General features: G+C 42.8%; 1 protein-coding gene across 8 annotated transcripts in view; it reads right to left on the reverse strand.

Annotated features, from left to right (window-relative positions):
- KCNIP1 (potassium voltage-gated channel interacting protein 1) overlaps positions 1-21,015 on the reverse strand; it is a 482,303-nt gene that overhangs the window by 110,453 nt on the left and 350,835 nt on the right. Inside the window, exon 1 of one of the 8 annotated variants that reach the window (XM_087760145.1) lies at positions 1,604-1,760. The exons of the other annotated variants lie outside the window; for them this stretch is intronic. The gene's annotated coding sequence lies outside the window, so the exon portion shown is untranslated. Of the gene's footprint in view, positions 1-1,603; positions 1,761-21,015 lie in introns of those variants that run through there. 8 annotated transcript variants of the gene reach the window in all.

Genomic DNA, 21,015 nt, shown 5'->3' on the forward strand with positions numbered 1-21,015 from the left:
TAATAATTTCTTCTGCTTCTGAAATGTCCAAGGAATATCACTGGGTCAAACCATCAACACGTTACCAGACTCCCTGGGTCTGGAAACCAGAGCAGGAGGGGAGAGAATGCAGTACTGTACACTTCCCAGGTTGGGTGTTGGAGCATGCCTAATATTGACCACTTCTCCTTCAGATTTCGGGATGAGCCTCCCCATCCCCAGCTACAAGGCAATGATAACAGAGGCGTGTAACTGATACGTTCCCCCACTGGTCTTACAAACAGTACTGCAGTTTTCAAAGTACTTGCTGTAGCACCAAAGAAAAACAAACCTCACAAACCTAAAAGAAGAATTCAGCCAAATGGCTGAAGTCTTGCATTAAATCCAGCTAAGGAGCAAACTTCCAACAAGCATTAATTTATGGTGCTTATAGCAGTGACTAAAAAATCCTCTGAGTACTCTACACACAGAGATTAAAGCCTGCCCCGCCAACCTGAGTCAGGGTTTAGTTACCAACTCATTAAAATACATGGAATTGACATGGGTGAATTTTCTTGTCTGCTTTCCAAATCCCAGCTTTTATGTTTGTGCTACACAACTTTTACACGACTCAACAAGCACCCAGGAATCCAGGTTTTTAGACTTTTTTTTCTTCACTTAGGATCAGATTTCATCACCAATACTGCATGTATTACTGATCATGGCAAGATGAATAGCTGGAATCAATTTTAGTATAAGTTTGAATTAATTCTTGGAATAATGAGTAATTTGCTTTACCATTAGAAGGGATGACAGGCACCAGAACTTGTGGCAAATCATCATTAAAAACAACAGATGTTTTATTCACACTATCAAAGAAAATTTAAGCCTAATGTATCTGGGTGAAAGCCAAGCTTTCACTGAGAAAAGAGTAAAATATACCTTTAATTGAGAGGGTCTCTTGTATTTTACAGGTCTATGCTGACAGTATGTGCTTCCCAAAATTAGGAATAACCTTCAGAGACAAAGAACTGAATCAAATTATATTGTCTTACCATATTTAATAGCATGATTTTCTGTTAGTTAATGTTGTTAGAAGAGCAAGTATTTTCATCTAAAACTTGGTAGTGAGAGAAAGCCAGGTAGCTTGTTGTGAAATCCCATCTGACCTCATGTTTATTTGGTTTATAAATTGGTGTTAAGTGTTGCCCCATAAGCTGAATCCCATCACCTGAGCAGCTCTCAACCCTCCCATCCTTTCTCAAGTCAAAAACAGAAACGTGGTTCGGGGATTTTGTTCATGTGGAATCATAGATTGCTCATTTAGAAATTATTACAGTACAACGGATATCCCAGTATACGTTTTTCAAGCAAAACTCCTTTGGTTAAAAACTAAGACATGTTTTGAAAAGTACATTGGTTTTGAGGAAAATGGCAGTGAACTTTTCCATAGGGAATTTTGGGAATTCATTTCAAATAACCAAAACTGAATTTTCTTTCCAGCATTATGAGTTTCACATTATTTTATGTGATGTTTATATATGTAAGTTTCTGATGAGCCCTGACATACAACAGCCTTTATATTATCTTTAAAATAAGGAGAGTCATTGCTATCCAGAAACAACTGAAAACCTCTTCAACTTACCTTCTTCTAGATCAAGGCTTTTCTTCACTGTATTTTACAAGTTTCTTCCAGGGGGGGACACCTTGTTCCCGAGGCCCCCTCCGTCCTGTCTGTCCCCAGGCCGGCCCTGGGCAAGCGTGCTGGCAGCTCCTCCCTCCGCAGGGCGGTTTGATTTCCCTCTTCCACCCTTTCTCATTTCATCCTACCCAGGATTCTGAATTCTACTGAATTCTTCCCAGGACATGAAGCAGAAATCCTTTTTGAACGAAGTAGGACACAAAGAAACCAAAATGTCTGTCAGTGCCTTGGGTGCCCGCGCTGGCAGCGGGGCTGCAGGGGAGGCTCTGTGAGGAGCTGTGAGGAGAGGCTGGCACTGCCCCGTGCCGGTTCCGGCCGGTTCCAGCCGGCTCTGCAGCAGTCCCACCGCCCGGCGCAGCTGAGCCCCTCGGCGACGCTGGCGGCACCTCTGGGAAAGCGGATTTAACAACGGGCAAAAGGCTGCCCGGGAGCGAGGAGTGAGGAAAAAAAATGTGAGAAACAATCCTGTAACAGCAGGAGGGGGAGAGCGGCTGGGTGGGCAGCTGGCCAAGGCCAACCCGCGACAATCGGAGAAATTCAGCCATTTTTGATAGAGTATTGTGTTCCATTTTTCTCCCAGTTGGTGTATTTAAGAACAGCAAAGAGAAGAGGAGGGGCAACAATCTCCTTACATATATGTTCAGAACAACAATTTATTTCCAGTAACAGATAGTGCTTCATACTACTGGCCTGGTTTCACCACGGCAGTGGAAAGGAAACAAATGCTTTCCTGATGTTGCTGACACCCATTTGGATACTGCGGTTAGGCCTTCTCTCCTATCATGGGACTCTCTCTCAAAGAAAAAAAGAAAAATCCCTGTAGACAAGCATTTGCCTTTCCGGTGAGTTCTCCCCTACCAGGAGACATCAGGCATGCCTTCTGGTCTTGTTCAAGTCTTTCTCATGAATCAGCAACTGGAAATGTACCACCTCAGCCCAGACAGGACCTTAACCTTTTAAAAATTCTCTTTTAATTAGCTGGCTCATCTTTCTTACACAAACGTCGCCAGGACTGTGAATTGGGGAGCGCAGGAAACGCTCATCACGCTGCAGAACAGTGGAAAGGTCAGGGCAGTCTCCGCTGCTGCCTTAAATAGGCACTAGAAAAGACATGAAAGGTAGGTGCAATGGCAAAGCCTGCAGCACAGGTGGAGAATGACACTTCAAACTATTTTTTTGACAAGTGGTGTTTCAGTAAACAGAGATGTCCCTGTCTGGAAATATGCCATGTGGTCTTCCAGCATGAGCCCTCTTTGCTCTGCTTGCTCTCACAAGGTGGCAACAGCAAGATGAATGTCTGCATGGTCAGTAGCTGTACGTCTTCGCTCGTGACACCAACGAGTTCACTGTTACATGCCCATTCCTCAATGATTTGATCTTGGCTCACAGGAAAAAAATCCAGTTATGTGTGTGGGAAACCTGAAGTGCTCAGACAGAACACAACACAGTGATAAGCCGTGTCCTCCACCCAGCCTTGTCCCGCCACTTCTGTATGAGGGAATACGGTCCATTTCCACCAAATTTATAGGACCTCGAAAACGCCAGAAGTCCCTTTGCCTCTGAGAGAGCAAAGCTATGAGAGTCGTGGGTAAACTAACCAGGCAGAGACTATCAGGACTAAGCAGGGAACAGGTTTTGCATTTTAACAGCTGAAATGCAAAACTTCCAAGTTCACTAGGGATTAAACTAAAACTTTTGTCTTGAATCAAAAAGAAGTGGTTTTGGGTTTTTTTTTGTTTGCATTTTTTTTGTATTTTTAAAAAAATAGTGCTTTAAGGATTTAAGAGAAACATAATTTCCAAATCGCTCTTTAAAAGTCATCATGAAATGCTTTAAGATTTTCAAAAGCCATCTATTCCATTTTCTAGTCAAAAACTATTTGCCTAGTACTATCTAGATTTGTAAACCTATCGGGACTCTCCAACTAATATTTAGGTCTCACTTCAGGCTTGGGACAGTGCAGGGCAAACCTGGCTCCACTGAAATGGTCAGCGGTCAAGCGAGGACGGGGAGGCACTGAGGTGGGAGCAGCGGGCAGAGCAGCACCGGCAGATGTGCAATAACACCAGATCAGTGAGGTTCATTTATTTTTATTTTCTTCACTGTTCTTTAAGGACTGAGGTACTATGAAGGTCTATAAATTACAGTTTCCTTATTGCAATTTCAGTGTTTTCCTGCCACGCATGCTCAGGAAGGACAGAAACTCCTGAAGCCTATTTCTACAGTCCCTCTGTTTAATGCCACATTAATAAAGGACTGGGTTTAGGCTTTGCTGATATTTTTAAAAACATACATTAACTCTATCAATTACAGGTCACATCTTGTAATATATTTAGAATTGTTTGAGACTATCCTAAGAAACTGAGGCATTTAGTTAGAAAAGTAATTACCTTAGTCTCTTTATGGGCTTCTAAAAAATCTCTTAGAATCTCTCTAACTACGTGTTTAAGTTGTAGGAATATCTTAGGAAAACACGTATCTTTTGATAATGTAGGAACAATTTCTCCAACTTTATATATACATATAGTTATATATATAAAGTTGATTGAGATATAGATATAGATATATCAAAGGCAAGCGGGTTTTTTTGACTGTCAAAGACTCATGTATAATTTTGGGAACCTCAGCTATTCCCTAGTCAATGGCTTCACAGCTCCAAGACAGTTGTGAAAGCTTATTTATGGCAAAGCATCAACATGTTTTCTTTGACTTTGTACAGAGAAGGGTAGGATTGGTCTGGTTATTTTTTTTTTCCCCTAAAGGAGAGTTGAGACCAAGAGAAACATTTGACCAAGACATTTCATAAAAGGTAAAAAAGCTACTGAAAATTATGTTAAGAGTAGTGTCACACAACCAGGCCTCACAACAAACACTGCCTCTGGTACATGACACTCATCTACATTTTTTGTAATATGCACTGGAGAATTTTACGTAGAAAATTTCAAAGGTGACAAACATTTTATTACCCCACAATTAAATTGCAAATTAGTTGGAAAAAGCATTAAATCTAATAGTACTTGTAGGAAGGTCCCCAGAAGGTCTAATCTAGAAGAACTGAAAGCATCAGTGGAAATGGAAGGTTCTTGTCCCAACCTGCATTTGTAACCAAGCCTGATTAAATCACATCAGAAGCGGGGAACTAACTGGAGTGTTGAGTGCCCATTTGATGACATCTTAAGGTCAGTTTAAAACTCAGCTAAAACTTATCTGAATGTCTAAAATGTATATCTATAATACATAAAAGCTGACAAATTACTTCAGCAGTTTCTGCACAGGACCTATACTGGCTTATGTATTATGTCAGTTGAATCATTGCAAATGATATACAAGCACAAAAGGCATGCATGATTTTTGTTAATAATTTGTTCAAAATTATATTTAAAGAAAAAATTCAAGACTTTCATGGGACCAATTAATTATTTTATGCACAACGTCTTCCTAAAGACACAAACAAAATTTATTAATTGATTTTCATGTTTGCATGCAACTGACATTTGAGGGAATATTTTAATTTAATTAAGCTCTTCACCATTGAAAGATGTTAGTGTAATCTTAATGATCTAGCAGTGAAATTGGAAATGAAGTGCAAACTCATTTAGACCGTCAAACACATATTAAATGGAATAATTTGTAATTTCTGTGATTTGAGTTGGATACAAATCAGAGACCTTTAGCTGCAGCATTGTATTTCTTTACCAGTAATTTCTGACAATCAATAGTATCTTAGAAGAAAGCCATATTATATATATGTGCCCTGCATCCTCCAATTCATCTGATGCTCTCCCTTATCAGACTGTGCTTTTAATTGCTCACAGCTGGGATTTTTAAGGATATGTGCCTGCATCAAGATGTCATGAAAAAACAGAAACCGAAAAAAAATCTCAAGACAAAAAAAGCCCGTATGCTTTTGATCATGGACAGGGTTAAGATACATTGTTTTCTCTGTAAAAAGTCCTAGAAAGCTAAGGAGACAACGTCTTGCTGTGCACTAAAAGAAACAGGACTGCATTGGGAAGAAAGGATGGGTTTGCTTATGAAGTATTTGCTCAGAGCACTAAATTAAAGCTCTGCTAGTGAATTTAATTATGATATTTTCTAACTTTCTGAGAGCCTGGTTTTACATTTTATGCAACTTTTGCAGTGTGTCACGCAGCACGTGTTCACACAAATGCTATAGGCTCTCATTAGCAAGGTTCAGAAATCAAACACTCTTCTGAGGGCACCGTAGCCTTCATTCTCCTGTCCCATACCTATGGAGCCGTTCACTGCTGGGTGACACAGGCTTCCCCACGCCCACCCCAGCAGGTCCCCTGCTTTCCCTTCTGTTCCCTCACATGGTGGGGTTCCCCCACGATCTCTGCACAGTGATGCCTTCCAGCTCCCAGACCAAACTCTTCTCTAGCAGGTCTTCCTACAGGAGAGTTCCTTCTTCTAGGTTCTTCTAGATTCTAACTTTGATATTGCCTTCAGTTTAGCCCCTTAATTTAATGGCTGCTGGTTCTTAGCCATTTAAATCCTCGATCTAACTCCTCCACTCCCCCCTGATCCTCACAGCTCTAGAAACACCTAAAGCCAGGAACCCCCTTTTTCTCTTGTGAGTTATGCAGGCTTTCCTTCTCCCCAGTCCCAGCCACGCACCTACACTTTTTCAACTGAAGACAGAAGTTTTGCCCATTGTCCAAACTGGCTGTGATCACGGCAGTACTGAGCAGTGTCTCATGATTCACACTCAGAGCTTTGCTGCCCATACAGCTCCTCCCTGAATTGCAGGAACCAAGCCTCATTGCTAACACAGCCCTTCATTGCAGTGCAGCTTTCACAGCAACAAGCATCTTGGGGTGGGTGCCCTCACTGCCTCTGAAATACAGGTCTGAAGTATCTCAAGTCAGACAGTCCAAAAATAACCCACCTTGAAAGACAGCGCCTTTGTCTGAAAACATAGCTTTTCACTTGTAAAAGGCATAAATGGCATAAGGCTTTTCAAAATGGAGTTGCTACCTAGCTTCATTTCTAATATACTAAGCCTAAGTATATAAATTCTCGGTGAGTGAAATGAGCGACAGGATTTACAAAGAATGTTAGATCTGAAATACTGCGCTGTCTCATCGTTTGAAGAAGCATTGATATAGTTGGGAGAACAAATAATCCCAAAGTGGGAAGCACACTTTCAGTTTTCAATGTAAACAAAAAAAAAAAGCCATAAAAATGATGTCGTAACATACAGATCTAAATCATACATGCTGTTTCTGCTTCTGTATAGTTTTGCTGCATCGCTTAATAGGAAACGTTTAAAGTGAAGAGCTGTCACCCACTGCCATCTCATCCTTTCTCATAAATTAGCAGAACTGTAAAGCTGCAACTATTACAAGCTTTTTAAACACTTCAAATAGGCCACTTATTACTTTCCCCCTTTGGCCAGCAAGTTAGTTCTGCAAGTACTGCAAATTGATTCCAGTAGAGAAGAGAGAGGTTGGTACTTCTTTGGTATGACATTCTCTATTTAGAAGGGTTTTCTTCGCAGCAGAAATTTGTTGTCACAGCACTGATTCCAGCGACTGTGCCAGAATATCCAGTTTCCAGCCAAAACATCACATCTGTACTTTTGAATTAACCTTCTCGGCTTAACTTAAGGTCACTTCATTTTCTCCTTCAGCATCATTTAGCCATTTTCCCTTGCAATCCCCAGAACCTCATGGTACTTCCAGTTCCTGCCGCGTTTCACTTCCCTTCACGCCTCCTCAAATGCCCTTTCAGTCTTTTCACATTTCTACTCAATTCTCTCCTAGCTGATCTTCTCGTTTCCTGGTTCCTGTAGGTCTTGGCTGAGGTTTTCCTTCTGCTTACGCCTTTCATTCTGCAGATGGTCGTGCAAGCTCTTCTCTACGACTGCGGAACTATTCTTGAAACAGGTGCATGCACGAAGACCGCACCTCAGGTCTGCACACAGCCGTCATTGCCTGAGAGTGGAACACCCAACTGTGCCTCGCCTGGCGTGTCCCTTGAGGGCAGGCTCCCACCCCAGCCTCCCCCACGGGCAGAGTGCCCAGCCAGAGCCCTGAGGCTCCTTGTGTGCAAGCCCCGTGGTCCCTTTTCCTTTCTCCTCCTTGACAAATCTCCAGAGTCAATGAGGACACTGCAGACTGAGATCTTACCTGCTCTGCTGCTACAGGCAACCTCTTGGTCCAGAATACAGGAAACAATCCCAGCAAGTGTTTGTTTTTTTAACATTTTCCTATCATGAACAAAATCAGCTGGTGATATATCCTACCCTTTTCAGTTTGGTGTCATCTTCTAGAACAGCAAGTTTTGCCAGTAACTTCTTTTCAGCCAGAAGCACCTATTGACTTCTAACATTTTCTGGTACAGGATGACAGGTCTGATATAAAATTGGAATGGTGGCTAATTGACTATTTCAAAGTAAAGGAAAGATTTGCTAGCTATCCCCAAAGTAATTTTGGATTCATTTATTTTCTTTTATTTCAAATAAAAGCATGCTGTTATAGTAATGTGTCACAGAGTTCACAGTAAATGTCAGCGAATCCTATAATGAAGCCCGCTGTATTTGCATATGCAATTAATACTGCATATGGTAGCATTCGGTTTGTTAGTGATCTCTTTAAACAGTGTTCAGTAATCTGCACTTCAAGAAGTAACACACTGCGCAAAGCTTTTAAAGTGCTTTACAAACGTATTTCATTAATCTTCAGCAACATCTTGAGGTGCACATTATCATCCTTACTCTACCAATGAATAAAACTTTGCACAGAGAATTAATGTACAATTTTTCCAAGGCATTTAGTGCTTAACCCTTAATAAGGCTTAAAAACCTGGTCATTAAGGTCCCAGAAAGAAACCGAAAAGGTCCAAACACTAGCAATTGAAACAACTAAGGCATGGGAATATTTCCACATGAGGAGAGATCAAATAGAGTAGAGCTAGTTAAAAGAGAATGAACATATGGGGAAGGAGGCAGAAGCAATCAGAGCACAACTTGCCAGTGCCTCTTCCCTCTTCATCATGGTTTAACAGGAAGCTGCAAGTGGAGATGCACTGAAATTCAAAGGCAGGTCATTTAAAAAGGAAACAATACTGCGTACAGCTAATGCAAAGCCATGACCATAAGACCTCCGTAGGGCAAGAAAGGGCTGGGGCCTGGGCCAGACCTGGAGACACAGTGCCAGGCGCAGGGGGAGGCAGGAGCCCACATCCCCACAGCTCAGCAGCAGCGTCTCCCCTCCGCGAGGCTGTAGCTCTGGCTCAGCCTCTCCACGGGCTGTGGGAGAAGTCAGCGTGAGCAGCAGCTCTCAGTGAGCTCCCCTTGTCACCCTGATCGTGGCTGTTCCCTTCAAAAACATTTGTGCTCCAAATAAACGCAGCATGCCTTCCTCCTCCATCACCCTGCATAAGGATACAAACAAAGCAAAGATATACCATTATGTTGGCTAAAATACATTGCTGGAATCAAACCTGCTTTAGATCGTTAACAAACAATACACTGTGCAGGGTTTGGAAAGTATCTCCCAAATGAGATATTAATTCACAACTCTCGGGGAGAATTTTATACTTTGCTTTTTAACCCTACCACTTCTCTTCCACTGAGGTTTCCTGCTCCTGCCTCTGCCGCTGTCACTGCAAGAGTCCTTAGGTCACTGAGGAGAAAAGCATGAGGTGACGGACTGCATCTGTGCCTTTCAGAAGAATAGTAGGAACAAAACAGGCTTGCAGCCAGGGCTGAGTGGCCCGCAGTTCGCACACAACTTTTCCAAGTGCTCTGAAGAAGGTAGTCTGGCCTGCTGTCATCAGAGTTGTAAGGAGGGGAATTATTTGATTACTGAAAGTATTTGGTTTCTGAAATCAACAGGAAGAAAACCTCAAAGATGAACGTCTGAAATCCATATTGTAGGAGAAGGTGCTAGCTGGGAAAAAAAGAAACCTTGGTTCCTATCATAGTAGAGAGTTTAATAATCCAGACTGCCAAATCTGGAAGATAAGGGGAATGCAGCTTTTTTGTGTGTGAGCACGTGAAAAAATGACCTTGAGCAACAAAGACAGCAGCCTCTAGGAAGCGGTAATATACAGGCACGCCTGGCAAAAGCATCATATTGCCAACAAGCTTGTCAAATTCAGTAATTTTTTTCACATAGGACATGGAAAAAAACAACTAGAAAAGGGGTCATCCAGACCGGATTCTAACCAAAAGTATGGAAACTGATAAAATCAATGACATGGGACTAGATTTTTTAATAGGGAAGGAAGAGGTTAGAGGATACTTAGATAAGCCAGAGGTTTTGAAATTGGCTGGGCCTGATGTAATTCATCTTCAGCTGATGAAATCTCAGGGCTGTTAGCAGTTATTGGCAACCCAGTGTTGAAGAACAGGGATGAGGTGCAGAAGACTGAAACAAGATAAACACGCTTCCTGTCTTTACAATAGGCAGAGGATGAGGAGATGGGGAATTAGGTATCTATCAGCTTAGCTGCAGTTCCTAGAAACAAATAAAACCAAACAATTGGTAAGCAGAGAGAAAAATCACAAGAAAATGAGTGGCTGCCCAATTGGATCTGTTCAGAGTAATTGGTGTCAAACCAATCTCGTTTTCTTCAATAGTAAGACAATAGATTTTGTGTCACATCTTGATTTCTCTAAAGCTTTTCACAGTATTTCATCTCACTTTCTTGTATATAAGCTAAGAAAACACAGTCTGGATGAAAATACTAGGGGGTGGATGCAGAGCTACTTGAAAAACTACTCAGAGTAGTGTCAAAGGTTCATTCTCAAAACAGAAGATATAAAAAACCTGAGCCTCATGGGGGGCTGTCTTAGTCTGGTCTCAGTCATTATGAATTAGCGTGCTTACTAGATTTGCCAATAACACCAAGCTGGGAAAGGGGGAAAATAGGTTGAAGAGTCTGAAAAAAATCAAAACCAAGTTTCTACTGAATAAGAACAAATGCAGAAATCTACACCTATGCTGGAATGATCATCTGCACAAATGTAGGGCGGGAAAGAGTTTTACTGGTATTATTGCTCCTTAAAAAAATTCAGGAGCTATAAAGGATCAAAACTCACATGTTACAAAAAACAGGCAAACGCTCTTCTGGAAGTACAAGCACAGAGATAACGTGCGAGACAAATGAAATAGCCCTTCTACTCTTCTCCACACTATCAAGGCCTCAGCTGGAGTACAAGATCCAATTTTGGGTCATGCACACTCAGAAAGATATAAGCCAATTAAAGAAAGTCCTGAGCAGTGAGAATGATCAATAGTCTAATAAGACCTAAGCAAACTGAGGTTGCTCAGGAAAGGAGAGACCAAAAAGTGATGATAAGTACACAAAAGACCAGTGCGGAGGAAGAGGTTAATCTATTCCACATGTCCTCGGTGGATGAGAGAAGTAACAAGCTTCAAGTTTAGCAAGGAAGAATCAATTTGGTATGAGGAAAATGCTTTCCACTGGAGAAGGTAACAAAACACTGAAATAAATTGCCGAGAAACTGTGGAGCCTCTGTGTTGGGAGGGTTTTATGAACAAGGCAGAAAACAGCTGCCAGAAGCAGCCTTGGGGCAGACGTATGGATCAAATTGGGTCCACAGGAGTCTATGCTATCGCAATGCCTCTGCTGCCTTATGCCCACGCTGCAGTCTGCCAGCTCACTTTCATACAAACCATGGGAAAATGATCAAAAGCACAGATACTCTGTATTCGGTATGGAAACTACCTAAAAACGGTACCTTCCCCTTTCCCACTGAAGCACTTCCACACCTTAATACCTTGCACGTCTATAAAGCCCTAAGTGCTAAAGCTCTATACATACTTGTAGGTATTAAGGGACATTAGGAGATGCGATAGATAAAATTCCCAGCAAGAACGTGCAAGGTCACACAGAAAGTCAGTGACAGAGCAAATAACGCTGTTTCCTCTGGCTCAGGCACCCTTGCTGTCGCCAGCTGCTCACTCTCCCCTCAACTATTTTAATATGGATGTACAATGTTCATTAACCTTTCTCACCAGACCAGAAAACTAACATCCAACTCCACTTTCCTGAGCTGCTCAGGAAGTTATTGCTATCTTGTTCCCATGCATAAATTTAGAAGCAATTTAATTTTCTGGACAGTAAATTGTTAATTATCAGAGCTCAGGCAATAAAGCTAGATGTTACAGAATTACAAGCTCTGTAACAGCTAGTTGCCTTAGTCTGGGACACGTCCAGCCTGACTACACTCTGCCAGAATTAGCACTCGCTGTACACCACAGGAGATAATAATAAAAGAAGTACCCATTTGCACCTCTCTGGGCCCGGTTCCCCACACAATATCTTAACACAAAACCATGCTCAGCAACGAACTGAATTCTCTCTGTGTTCCTACAGGTGCACCCTGGGACGCACTCCTGGGTCAGGTCTGGAGGTAACTTGCTTCTGCAGCATGGGCTGTGGCCTGAAAGCGTCATTTATGAACAACCACCCTGCTACTGCACAGACCCAGAATTCAATGCAGCTGTAGATTTTTCCTGTTTTCCTGGCTTTTGGTACTTTACTAAGTTTGCTACAGGGAGTCCTGCAAGTATTCTGTGGAGTAAATGCTCTATGGGGTACCTGGTGGCCTGTGACTGGAAAGGGCTGGACTTGACCTCAGCACCGTCCCTTCTCAGGTTCCTTAAGCTGTGCTCCTAGCTAAATCTGGAGTTGGCCAGCAGAGCCCCTGGGTGCCGACTGTGCTCGGCTGTTCCTCCCACCCCCCTTTTCTATTTCCATCGCCTGTGTCCTGGTTTATGGTGCAGGGTGGCTGTCATATTGCTTCACTTTACTGAGAGATTTCTTTATAATTTGCATGCATGTGTATTTGCGTAATGGCATGCTGTGGAGTTCAAAGCTGTTTTCTCACTTTCAAAGTAGTCCTTGCGTGTAAGTTGTCCCAAGTCTGATGTGCACCAGACTTGTATTTTTGTTCTTGATTGAGTACTGCTGCACTATATTCTTTTTAAAACTCTAGCTATTCTGGGAGAGGTGTATAATTTAATATGTTCAATAGATTTCTTGTCAGGCATTCACGTACAACTTCCTTCATCTTGCACTCAGATGTTTGATTTTCCACAGTAATTGGATTTGCCGCATTTGTGTTTACTTTTATGACCTATGGTAAACGCTGCTTTTTTACCGGAGGACTATTAAGGGGTTTGCCGAAGCCTACAGTAACCTACCATGTAGGTTTTCTGAAACTTATAATGTTAGTTTTCAGGCAATTCAGACTCCTTTTTACATAGGGTATTAATGTACAAATTAATATAGCCTGAACACTACATTAAGCAAAAGCTCTTCTGTACAACAGTAGTGTAATATTATTAACCTGCTCTATGGCTAGATGCACGGCAATTCAGCCTATTTGCAGTGGGCCAGCCCCAAGTATCCAAGCAGAGACCAGGAAGAATAACTTTGCTCACAGGAATTGCTCTAAAGCCCATTCACAAGCAGAACTGGCCTCCCCACTGAAAGCAAAATGAGAAATCTGAAGATACAGCACAGAGGAGACCTTCAAAGCTTCTGCAGGGACAGAGCCAATGTCCCAAGGAACTCAGAGCCATGAAGCTGATCCAGGACTGCAGAAAACAAAAGCTGTGAAGATGAGTGCTGTACGACATCTGAAGCCCAGTCACACCAGCTCTGCCTGCAAAACTGAAATCAAAATAAATAATCTCCTCTGCAAGCATTATGAGACCTGCTAAGGACAAGTGGAAGACTGTTACTATTGGGATGGGGGGACTGCCATCCCAGCACTAAGCAAGCAGGCTCTCTGCTTCTGCCAGCTTTATTAGTACATTACTGAGTTCTTTATTTTGGAACCAGTTTCCTTTCCTGTTGAATAGATGTGGGAGAGTCAGAGCTGCAGGGATGAAGGCAGGTAAGGAGAGAGGCCAGGAGTAATGATGGCTTAAAAGCCAGAGCTTTAGCACAGGGCACACTTTTAAATTTGTCTCTGATGCTTGCACTGGTGGTCCTCAAGTTTCTCCTACAAGTCCCATCACATTTGTTTTCTTTCTTCTTCTCAACAATATGTGCGTGTTGTATCTGGGGTTGTCATTTGTGCTCAGTACTCACGGTAGCTGCTTTCAACCTTTTCCTTTTGTATTTAAAAAGCCCAGCTGGGAGTTCTAAGTAGCTGAGCTCAAAAAGATGCTTTTAAAATCAAGAAGCAAAAGTGCAAACAGCTGCAGGGAGCACTACGGAAGCCTTCAAAAGGTGCAGAGGAGCATAAATGCTCCCGTACAGCCTGCTGATTCACTGCTTGTTCGTGCAGGATGCAAACCCGCCAGCAGCGGCTGCACTCTGCATGGCAATCTAGATTGGCTTGTTCTGACCACACGCTTCTCCTGAACACCTTTGCAGGGACAAGCCGGTGGTGGGAACTTGGTCCTTACAGCATTCCTCACTATTCATCAAACTCTCTGGTCTGCAGGGAGTCTAAGCGTAGGATCCTCAAGTTTTATAAACATGAAGAGAAAAATCAAGGAAAGCAAGTGCCCAGCAGTTAAGCTGGACATCGGATGGTGAGCAGATGGCCAGTAACAGCCAATGCTCCTCCTGACAAGGAGAAACAAGCCAGCATGCAATCCTGCTAGGAATTAAACTGAGGTCAACAGGAAGCAAGGGACACGTTCATGTTCTTGGGAAAGAAAAACAGAGAAAGCAATTACTGGAGCTATTCTTACTTACAAAGGGGAAAAAACATCATGGTAAAGGAAGCAGATAAGTGATAATATGGGCAACAGATTCAGGTCTCCCAAGTTCCAGTACTGTGTAATGATTTGTTTTTATCATCCTAGTAAGTTTTCAAGTTATATTAGACTGGTAGAGCAGCTCGCTTGCTGTCCTAGACCTGATGGCCCTTGCGTTGTAATGTATCTCCCCCTGCCAAAAGAAAGCCCCAAGGTGTGTCCGCCAGCTGCTGCTTATGCAGACATCAGCCTGCCTTGTGCATGTGCATCATTCCCACACAAGGAGGCCCTTAAGGACTGGCCATGGACAAAGTGGGAGAGCAGAAGGAGCCCTCTGGTCCATAACTTCTCTTTGGTCCACTGAACTCTGACCTGTCCATCCCCAAGGCTGTATTTAACCTCCCGAGATGCCACAGAAGTTCTTTTTCTTCAGGCTATTTCACTTCTGTAGGCTCTCTTTATCCTTTTTTCCAGCATGGGAAGATACCTCCTGAAGTGGGATCCTTGAGGCCCTCCTCTCGTGTTCATTTCTGGGCTGCCTCTTCACCCTGTGCTTTTTGATTCATACAAGGCAACAATCCTCCACCCTCAAAAGATAACCCCCATTCTCATACAGCGTATAAATGCTGTGGCATCTGATAGAACTACAGTATATCACCGCTGAGGAAGAAGAAAATTATTTACCTACATTTTCCATGAAATACATTAATTCAATATATATTAACCAAGGCACTACAAATTAGCGACTGTATGTGAGACTATGTGAGCTCAAAGCATTGAAAAAGGTGCTATAGAAAGCACAATATTTTGAACTATATGAGAAATGAAAACTAAGATGCATCACAGTTTTATGGAGTACCTCTTTTTTCTTTGCCTCCTAAAATATGCATGTTCTACAGTAAAATTTTCACAAGAATGAACCGGGGGAAAAAAAAAAAAACTTTCTGAAAATGCCAGAATTAGGTCACCTCAACATTATTGGGATGTTTATTGAATTCATATTTTTCCACTTCATCAAATGACACAATAGAAGAAATTCTTTAAGAATAGTGACAATTCAGAGGTCAGGACAAAAGGCAAAAAAAGGGGACAATTTCGACAACTGGTAAAATCCTTTGAATCCAGAACTGAACTATGAAGCAATTTTAAGCACAGAAGCATCCAGTTAGGACAAAAGTGGGTCAGGTGTTTAATGGAAAAGCACAGACTAAAGCAGAAAGTTTTTTTCCACTTCACAGTACAGCAAACTTGGATTAAATAACAAGCCCAAAGCTAGAGGCTTTTGAGATATAAAAATAAAATTGACATTCTGTCAATATGAACTTGGTATTAGTTAGTAAGTAGAATCCTGTGAGTGCCCCAGAGAGATGATGTCCACCACAGTGGACTCTGTGGGAATTGTGGGGCCACAGAAGCTCCCCTAACCTTTCAGAAAGATCTGAGATGGTGAAGCTGTAAATAGAGACAGGCTTTCCTATCAGCTCACCATATCTTGCATCCAGTTTCCACCTGCCTTGTCCTATGGTAGGATTTTTTAGTGATACTTACGTTGCCTTGTGAATGGAGGTACAGTGCTGACATGGAGCCATGCACCATTACGAATGTGTTAACAGCAGCTCCGCCAGCACAACAGCTCGCAGTGACACTCAGAGCTCACCCTTTCTTGTGCTGATACAGTTTCCCCTGGGGACATACATATACTAGCAGCTCCTGCCTGAGAAAAGAAGTCTCATAATTTTTTGGAGACTGATTAGGATGATAAAACCTAAGCTGTTCCAGTTACGAGCTTCTTTAAGTTTTCCCAGCTCCTCTTGAGCTTTAAAATGTTCCTCTAGAGCCTCCCAGGGCACTGTCTCCAAGGATGCCCACTCATGCTCAGTGGCATCATGTATCACCATGTATTTGTAAATACAAATATTTTAATCTAGTTAGGATAAGAGTATGCATCACTAGGGAGCCTCAGGGTCTGCAGCACTGGGCCTGGCGATACTCGCTATACACTAACTGCAGCTCAACTCTTTACCCCCTAGCTCAAGGGCCTGCGTGGGCTCTGGGGCAGAAGTAGCTTATACAACTGGAGCATGAAGTTTTGTGCTATGTGTGAGGCTTTTTTATTATCGCTATTATTTTTAACTCCTTTGTTGGGTGTTTAGGCAAAGAAGCTGCCTGGTATGCACTTGAAGGGACAGAGTACCAATTGCTCATAGTCGTAAGACACTAATGTAGTAGCCAAAGAGGTTGTACGTGCTTCTCCCTTCTCAGACACCATGAAGCAGTGCTTCAGCATGGCTGAGGGAATCTTTTACAGATTTTGTCATGTTGAAACTTATATAAATCTTTTCATAGTCTACAATTTTAGTGAATATAGGAAATAGTGTAATTTTTAATGTGAATGTATCAACACCTCAGAAGTCTTCTCTCGATGAAAACACCAAAGAAAGTAAGTGAAAAACATTCATGAAATACTTCTTTTCAAGAGTTCTATTCCAAATCGTGACACAAGTGAATTTGTGGTTGCACGAGCGTATTTAAAGCCCCATTAAACAGGGCATTTCACTACCTCACAGCAAAACGACTCCTCATCCCCACCTAGTGTCAAAGGCGAAAAAATTGTTCTGCTTTCATTAAAAAACAAACACCGGCTCCAGTGGGCGTCACAGCTATTCACACACAGCGGCCACTGCATCCACCTGCAACTAAACCTACTTCAAGCTAAGCTGAAATAAATTATTCAAACTGTTTCATTATCTTATGAGATAAGAATATAGAGTGGTTTGATCATACCTGTATTAAGCGGGATTTTTAAAGGTTATTGAAACTCTTTAAAATATTATTTTAAGGGCCAATAAGTTAATCTTACATTGCGCCAAAGCTGCCTCTGCCTTTGAGCAAAGAGCTATGCTTATAAAACCCAACTGAACAACTGGACTTCATATACAGCCTCCTTTTATATGTACACAGATCATTTTCCTCACAAAAATGTTGATCAAACAACACTTGAAATGAGGGCAGTGACCCTTAAATCAAAGTGAAGAAAAAGCTGTGTGCACACTGCATCTGGAAGCTGTGCAAAGTTGGTCACAAAAATCAGGGCCATAATACAACGTTTCCTGTTTCAGGAGAAAACCCGCGTGAAGAACAGCGTGAGAATTCTGCAGTATTCTTACAATTTTGGGTATATCTTCATTTCCCTGCTTTTGCACAATATGCTGGATGGGCTAACTTCTGCCCCGACTCCTCTGTCTAAGAGACAAGAGGACACACGGTCACCCAGAGCTCCATGAGCGTACGGGCTGTTCTGTACCTCCTCACTGGACTGAAACCTTCAGCATGGAACAAGGAGGTGTGGAAAATGAAGGAAAGGGCCTTGGAATTCTGTTTAAAAAGGAGCCTGGATGAATGGCACAAAAAGACCCCCATGCCTTCAGGCTCCAGCTCGCAGCCCGATGCTGACAACTGCTTGGCCCAAGGCGGGCAGGCTACCGATCTGTGCAAGGAGAAGCCTGGATGTTTAACGAGAGGCAGTCATACCAGCCCAGCGTGTTCATTAACCTGGGTGTTTAACTGACATGCTCTGCAGGTGGATACTTTATTTCCGAGAGACTCAGCTATTTACAAATTCCCTCAGTGGAGGAGACTCTTGTAAGGAACTAAACAAAACCCTTCCAACTAAACGATCCAAAGGAAGAAATGACAGTGCTGATGCCTGGTGCTCTCGGACCTTCCCCAGAACACCTCAATCCAGCGGCAGCCTGTGCCCGCTGCGGGTCGCAGCCACACACTGCGATTTATCATGGCACATGTAAGGAGCACGATCACAGTACGAGACTCACCGCGCAAACAGATTTCCAAGATAAAGTACGTGTTTTAGCGTTGCCTTTCGGGAGGAAAGGAAAGAATGCTCAGGACTGGTTAAAATGCCTGCTTGCCGTTTGTGCTGCCAAGGTCCATTTGGGTTTGTCTCGTCACCACATTTGGCCCTCAGCTACAACTTACCCTTTGGTCTCCTCTGATACATGAAGCAGGTTAGCCCCGCTTACATCTTTTCTCCCTCCACACTCTGAGCTGCCCGATGAGAAGACGTCAGGCACATCTAGATGATGTGTAAGAAACAGACCTTATCTCTCCCCAAAAGTCAACCCCACTGCTATCAGAATTATCAAATCCTCTCACCCTCCTTGCTGATGTCCTCTGTCTAGGATGTTTGGTAAACTGAAATAGCAGCTGATATAAACACAGGCTGTCTGCCAGAATAAAAATAACCTTTTTGCTTGGTATAGAGGAAGACCAGGAATGACAGCAGTGTGCCAATGAGGGAAATTAATTCCACTCAGCCACTGTGATACAAGACAACACTGAAAAATGCATTTAGAAGGCACAATTTTTGTAATGTTTTCAGAAGTTCTCTTATCTTATGTAGTAGTAGGAGTCAGGGAAAGACTGTCCTTGCCCATCCTGCTCTACCTGCAGCGCACGCTCCTCCCCACCGGAGAGAAGCGGTACATTCTTCTGCTCTAACCTGCTTTGCTGCCTTCATCTTGACAGCTTATTAGGAATTATACACTAAGACAGAATCTTATTTTGTTACTTTCTACATGTGAAGGGAGTGTGTATGGCTGAGGAGTACACTGAATATGAGAAAGGTGCAGCTGTGTATTTACCTGGAAAGCACCAAGCACTTTCAGTGGAAAGATTTTTCTTTCAAAGTGCAGGTGATAAGCAGAGATGTAAAATATCCAGCTGATATTACAAACCAAGAGCAATGTAAGATTAGTGGAAAAAAGTTAGGATCCTGTTTCTGCATTACACCCACCAAGTCTCCCGTGACGATCTCTCACCCAGCTTCTAAGGAGTGAATTAGATGATCACTATGATGAGCCTGTCAGTGGTGGCAGAGCGAAGAGAGAAGTTTATTATGTGCACAGCAGTGCATAATAGCATACACTGTTAGCAGATTCTCAGGGTTTAAAGTCTACTGATTTAGTACCTTTCCATTTAAAAGTTCCAAGTATTTTATGGTCAAGGTTAAGGCTGGGGGAAACTGAATCTGGTCATTACTTTTAACTCCATTTTACATATGACTAAATTGAGTATGGAGAGAAAAAGATAGCCCGTCTGTCTGAACATCCTCTTGGAGAAGTGAGAAGAAAACCTCTGACACACTCCTGTCATGGTTAGGACATAGAAAACCATGGCAGACAGTAGCAAACAAGCTTATTTCTGTCCAGGAGGTCCTTGTGCTTTGGTTATTCTGTGCTCACCAACAGTGGCACAGTCCTGTTAGCTTGCTGAGTGCACAAGCACGCAAGCGATTTGCAGGCCAAAGCTCCTCTGTAGGTATAAATGCTTTCTAAAGATTTCATCAGCCCCTCAGAAAGCCAAGAACGTGCAACAGGTAGAAATCCTAAAGCTGGAACAGAAAACTGAGGACTTGCTACAAACAGCTCATACTGAGTCCACAGCTGAACTGTACACCCCCAAAATGTGTTTGTTAATGACACCAAGTAACACCACTCAAGCAGCCCATTTTTAGATTAATTGCGATGACTTGGTGCAGACCAAAGCAGAGGTGCCAACCAAGAGCTGGAGGCTCTCTCGAAGGCACGTTGTGTGGCATGCTGTGGGCAAAGGAGTCAGTGTGCACCAAGGCCGGACCGCGTACCAACAAGTATGAGAAGAGAAACAGCAAACAAGTGTGTTGTAACTGCTAGGGCAACACAAAGGGAATATTACAGCTCTGATAATGATCTCCTTTCAGGCAGCGAGCGTGTGACAGCTGGCCAGCTCTGTTGCCTTTTGCAAGTACAGTATGTATCTCAGTTCATAAAGGCAAATGCATACAGAGTTGTCTTGTTTGGTATTCTGGAAGACGCTGTTTTGGCTCAGTCTATCCACAGCCAGTCCTGTACACTCAAGGACAGCCCTCTGAGCTCGCTCAGGGGCACTGGCATGATTAACTTTTTTTTAAAGAGGACAAGCAGTCACAGATGGGTCAGAGAGGGGATTAGCAAAGAGAGAAACCTGAGTGTGGGCACCAGAAAACACAAAATCAGGCCTTGCAATCTATTCTGTGACCACATATTTCTAGCAGTGCTCTTGGCTTTTGTTGCGTAGAAGTGCTGGCGGAGTCCGAGATGTCCTCCTCGTGTTCACACGCTCCATCCAGTTAGCCACACACAGAGCCATGCGTACCACAGCAGCAGCATTCGTACCACTGCCTCAAGAGCGCTGCAGCTGGCTTTTATGCAAAACCCCTTGTCCAATACCCAAGAGCTGCCGAACAGCCAGGCTGGAGAAAAGCAATGTATGGGAAGTGAGCCAGGGCCTAGTCATAAAAAAGGCACCTTCTTAAAGAAAATAAAGGAGGAAAATGAAAAGGAGCCAAGAGATTTGAGGAACAGATGGCTAAAAGTTCAGTATTACATGCTATCAGAACTAATATATGGGTGTTCAAACCAAACTAAGACTACAAAGGCCCCATAGAGATTTAAAATTCCATTGTCAAGAGAATAATTTCATCGGTCTGCCTTTCTCTGGAGACCCTTCGCATCCCTTCCCAACACACCGCCGCTGTACACTGTGCATTGCAGACACTGTATAGTCGCTCCCATGCAATGGTCACAAGAATGCTTTTTCCGTAAC

This window comes from Nipponia nippon, unplaced genomic scaffold (genome assembly GCF_047370975.1).
Source record: "Nipponia nippon isolate SJK-2023a ecotype South Korea unplaced genomic scaffold, ASM4737097v1 scaffold_21, whole genome shotgun sequence".
Lineage (NCBI taxonomy): Eukaryota > Metazoa > Chordata > Aves > Pelecaniformes > Threskiornithidae > Nipponia > Nipponia nippon.